This window comes from Sinocyclocheilus anshuiensis, unplaced genomic scaffold (assembly GCF_001515605.1).
Source record: "Sinocyclocheilus anshuiensis isolate Anshui unplaced genomic scaffold, SAMN03320099.WGS_v1.1 scaffold605, whole genome shotgun sequence".
NCBI lineage: Eukaryota > Metazoa > Chordata > Actinopteri > Cypriniformes > Cyprinidae > Sinocyclocheilus > Sinocyclocheilus anshuiensis.
Window position 1 is genome coordinate 285,039 of NW_015539865.1, and position 5,437 is coordinate 290,475.

Here is a 5,437-nt window from a genome sequence, read left to right on the forward strand (position 1 = left end):
TCAAGTCACGTCGGTGACCGACGAATTGGGATCTCGCTTAGAGAGACCAATCCACTTCGAGTGTAAACTAAATGAGTCAATGCACATTGGCATGCGATGATTGCATCCAGCTGCCGCTGATCACAGAGCGAGTATAACTAGGCAGCAGGTGCCACGCATACTCAGGTTTTCGCTGAGGAGCCGAGCCGGTGACCCGGCCGCTCAGTGGTGGTACAGCAGCTGTGGCGACGGGACGTGACGTCTCCATTTCCTCCTTCAGGGAACGAGGGTTACATGTACGTAACCGAGACATTCCCTTTCAGTCGGTCACTCTCTACGTCACATCGGTAATGACCGACGAATTAAGATCCCTACCAAAACACCATGGATGCTGCCCCTTGCTGTGTCCTGTGCGAGCCTCCTGCGCCCACTTTTCGGCGTAGGCTGGGGCTCGCAACAAGAAGGCCAGTCACTGTTGTCATAGCACTATCCACTCAGTGAGATTGGATAGCACTGGGAAAACGTACCCGTTCCACTTGGAACAGGAACGTTGCGGAAGCCCCATCCTTCCCGAGGGAGACTTTACACATATGGGATCTACTTAAGTCTCTACATATGGAACCCAGCCCTCTACCGGTTCTCACGGATTCATCGAGTGAGGGCCTGGCGCCGGACATTCCACCACATCTGGCTGCTGAGGGGATGGAGGAGCTCGACAGGGTCTACAGTATGGACTCTCTGGAGCGGTTTTAGCAAGCCGACACTAAACCGGGGCCTTTCAGTGCTTCTACCCGTTTGAGGTGAAAACGCAGGAGGATACCGGCTCCACACGAAGGCTATAGAATCTTGCAAACGTTTTGGGGGTCGCCCAGCCTGCAGCTCTACAAATATTTGTCAGCGAGGCGCCACGAGCCAGCGCCCAGGAGGATGCAACACTTCTAGTAGAGTGCGCTCGCACCCTGAGCGGGCAGGGCACACCCTGTGCCTGATAAGCCAGGGTGATGGCTCACCACCTGATCCCTGAAGGCCGTAGTGGGAACCTTGGGCACATAGCAGCTCTTTCCATCTCTGGGTCGCCCGTCTCAGGGCCTCTTGCTCTTCCGCTTGCCACCAGGTTTGGCGGAGGCCTAGACGGGCGGGGCAGCTGCCCTGCGACCAGCTCCACGACGCTGCTTTGCCGGAGGCTGTTGCGTTTGCTGCGCGGGAGCGGCAGCAGGGGGCCGCCCTCAGCGACGAGCAGACTGAGGCGCTGCTGCCGGCGACCGGGTGGAGGCAGCAGCTGCACGCCAGGGGCAGGATGTGTCTCATAGCCTCGGTCTGCTTCTGTGCGGCGGAGAACTGCTGATTGAAGTTCTCCACTGCGTCACCGAAGAGGCCGGTCTAGGACACGGGGGCATTTAAGAACCGAGTCTTGTCGCTCTCCCTCATGTCGGCCAGACAAAGCCAGAGATGACGTTCCTGGACCACCATAGTGGACATCGTACAGCCCAGAGACCGTGCAGTGACCTTCGTCGCCCGTAGCGTGAGGTCAGTAGCGGTGCGGAGCTCTTTAAGAACTTCTCGGTCATTCCCACCCTCCTGCAGGTCATTCAGTGCCTTGGCCTGATAAACTTGCAACAATGCCATGGCGTGTAGGGCGGAGGCAGCTTCTCCGCAGGCCGCATAAGCACTGCCGGTCAGGGCTGACGAGTACCTACAGGCTCGGCAGGGGAGTGACGGCTTGCCCCGCCAGGTGGGAGCAGTATTTGGACACAATTGCATCGCAATCATCCGCTCCACTGGAGGGACTTCCGTATACCCCCGCTGTATGCCCAGAAGGCTGCAGCACTGCCGGATCATCATCTCCAGAAAGGTCTGGCTCACCCTCCGATGCAGCGATCGACATCCGATCGTCAGGGGAGCACCAAAAGATACAAGTGGTACCCCACGGGAGGGTCCAGCCTGTTCCCTGGGCAGCTCCACTGGCTGCGAAGTGCCGGTGGAAGGAGGAGCCCTCGGAGGTTGGTTCCATGGAGGGGAATTCCTCACCATCACCGTAAGACCAGTCCGGCTACTGCCAGAAGTAGCACCCCCACTAGATCTAGGCAGAGGCACGGGAACCCCGCCCCTTTGCAGGAAACGGAGCCTGGTCCGCGACGGTAATTTTCCCGCAATGAGAGCATGACTTGTCCACAAACGCCGCCTCAGCGTGCTTAACGCCCAGACACTTGAGGCAGCGATCGTGACCATTACCCGGCGCCAGGTAACGACCGCATGCAGAAACGCACAGGTGGAAGGGCATCTTTAAAAAGATGTCCACCCGTGAATGCTCTTTTAGAGATTGCTCTTTTAAATGTGCTGAAGCGCAGAGGGGAGATGGCCGCCTGCAACACAAACAGGGGATAGTGCAGCTTGATGTGTGTAATCTACTCGACACGGGAAGAACCACCGCCACTGAAGCGCCGCAGAGCCAACACCAGAGCTTCCCAAGAGCGCGCTGAACTCGTTGAGTCTTCACTCTGTAGCAGAGAAGTCAGGAGCAGAATGTGTGCAACCCACTCGACACGGGAAGAACCACCGCCGCTGAAGTGCCATACCGCCAACACCAGAGCTTCCCAAGAGCACGCTGAAACTCGTTGAGTCTTCACTCTGTAGCAGAGAAGTCAGGAGCAGAATGATATAACCGCTCACCAAAGTGCATTGGCTCGTTTAGTTTACACTCAAAGTGGATTGGTCTCTCTAAGCGAGATCCCAATTCCAATTCGTCAGTCATTACCGACGTGACGTCAAGAGTGACCGACTGAAAGGGAACTACAGCTAACATACAACTAGACTAAGCAAAACACATATATACAGAGTGAAGAAAGTAGGGAAAGAGAGAGAGAGAAGAACAAAGAATGGCAGTATTTAGCATCAATTAATCACAACCTAATGGAATCATCAGAGAATCAAAAATCACCTTGACAAAGGGGCCCAAACTAAGACACGCATCTAACTAGTTGGAAACAGTTACTTGCATTGGCTTTGCTGCTGAACAAGAGTCTGGATGCGGTAGACAATGGAGGTTCTTGATGAGTTCGGTAGGAGTGAGCTGGAGGCTTTCGTCGAGTTCTGAAGATCGGAGAGTCCACAGCGAATCGACAAAGTTACTAGATATAAAACTGCAGGAAAGTCAAACTCTAGGGTGATGAGTCTTGGAGAGTGTCTCAAAGGGTTTGAGCAATGATTGGTTTGGGTTAGGGACTTTTAAGGGTCTACCAGTCACACCCATCTTTGGCAGATTGACCAATGTAGAGGTGTGAATTTTGAGCGGGAGAGGTTCCTTTGTCTCACGCAACACCTTATTCACATGGTTTATGGTGGTCTGGAGGATTTGTCCAATATTAAGTCAAAGTATGGTAAAAAGAGCATGGTGCAAGTTATGGTGACATAATATACACCATTAATCCAGGAATAGGAAGACGGTCATTTTGATAACTGGCATGCCAGGGATTGGGAAACATTAAGGCAGTAATACATTCATATGTCTAGATCCAAGTAACTGGAGCTTCACTACAGTACTACAGAGTTATAACTAAGCTACTATAACCTAGGAACATGCATACAACACAGGAATACACTATATACATTTTGGAACAGTTTGATTGTGGATAAATGGAGCCAATGTCCTTTCCTATGTGTATTGTAGCTTTTGAGTATGTCTGGGCCACGGTTAGTGGCTCCTCGTGGGGATGGGGGAATTGTTCCTTCCCCTGCTGAAATCTCTTTGAAGCTCAAAGAGAAAGCAGACGACTGTCCTTGCTAGCGTCGGTGAAGATAGCACAGGTGTTAACACTCTTTGAACCAGAGGTGGATGTTAGACATGCATCTGTAATTTAGTTATAACAAGGGAGGAGGGAAAGTTTACGATGCCTAAAACCTGATCGAACATCTTGATTGCATCCAAACGCTACAGCAACAAAGCAACAAGTCAGCTGCCTAAGCTTTCAGACTCAGCTTTTGTGTTCATAAACGAGCTGTAAGCAAGCTGAGATGGTCAGAGTTCATTTAGAGCAAAGGAGTCTAGTCCTGCTCCTGAAGGGCTGCCATCCTGCAGAGGTCAGCTCCAGTTCTAATTAAACACCTGAACCAGCTAATCAAAATTTTCAGAATTACTAGAAACTTCCAGGCAGGGTTGTTGGAGCTAAACTCTGCAGGAAGCTGGTCCTCCAGGAGCAGGATTGGACACCCCTGATTTAGAGAGTGTTGACATACAGAGCCACAATTCTCACAAACAGCCTTGAAACAAATCCAGCCGCTAACAGAAACCATTTATGACAATGCGATCAACATGAGTCTGCAATGGAGCCATGCACACTTTCATTTCTCATCCATATTGTCTCAGATGCACAGACAGTCTCTCCACTGACACTCTTCATCAACACAGTGCTATAGACTTGCCAAAGTAAAACTGCACTTAATATTCTTAGGGATGCACAAGATAGCGATGCCATTTTGTTTAAATGCCATATATTTTTTAATTTATTCATATCATTTGATATTGTATGTATATATTTGCAGATACTGGGCATATAATTATGCAAGCTCATTTCCTCTGTTTTAGATTACCTTTGCAGTTGTCTAACGCACTTTTAAAGTTAACCTTTAAAAAAAACTATATAATAACAGTGTTAAATATCCCTTTTCAAATAATGGTTTGATACCTAAATGCACTTGTAGCTTTTAAAACTATTGGTTTTATTTTCTAATGTTTTATTAGAATTTTCATTAATTTAGGTAAAAACAGTAAAGAATTTTAATATTGCCCATTACATGAAAATAATTATTGGATTGTTGATACTGGCCAGTAGCTTTAACCCTCTTAGCGCCAAAGTCGCAAAATTGCGACAAGACGTCATACTTAATCAAATAGACTGTAGTTCCTAATTTGGTGTAATATCTCATTTGTATTCCGTACCACTAGATGGCAGACATGTAGTACTTCGATTCTAGACCAAACTTACGTCACCTTCCTATTCAAAGTGTTTAAGGAAAGAGCAGAGCAAGTGAGCTATCTGTCATTGATGCGGAAGCAGTTCAGTTCATAGCGTGCAGGTAAGCTGTGAGATTTGTGAGAGAAAATCGGCAAATGGCTAATAAAAAATTGTACCGTGGGGATGTGTTGCAAATGTTATTCGCCGATTCTGACTCTGAAGGGGAATATTTGCCTTTTGGAAATGACGATCGGTCGTCTAATAATCGCGCTTCTCCCGGTACAATGGTGCCGCCGTGCAAGGCACGAGTGTTCACAAAGCACGAACAAGTGATCATTTCAACCCTTTGCCCAACGGGGATGGGGGTGGCAGGGCAATATCTATTATTTCCTGAATATTACTGATGAACTGATCAAAAAGTAGGCTACTGTTCACATGCGTTTTACTACTATATAGTATAGTAATATACTTTCTACTGTTTTATTGTTGGTTTCCTCTTTTCTGAT

The 5,437-nt window shown here is 48.8% G+C and overlaps 1 protein-coding gene across 1 annotated transcript in view; it reads right to left on the reverse strand.

Moving 5' to 3' along the window:
- The window catches only part of LOC107684990 (transmembrane protein 132C-like), a 239,349-nt gene that overhangs the window by 161,366 nt on the left and 72,546 nt on the right, over window positions 1-5,437 (reverse strand). The window lies entirely within an intron of this gene.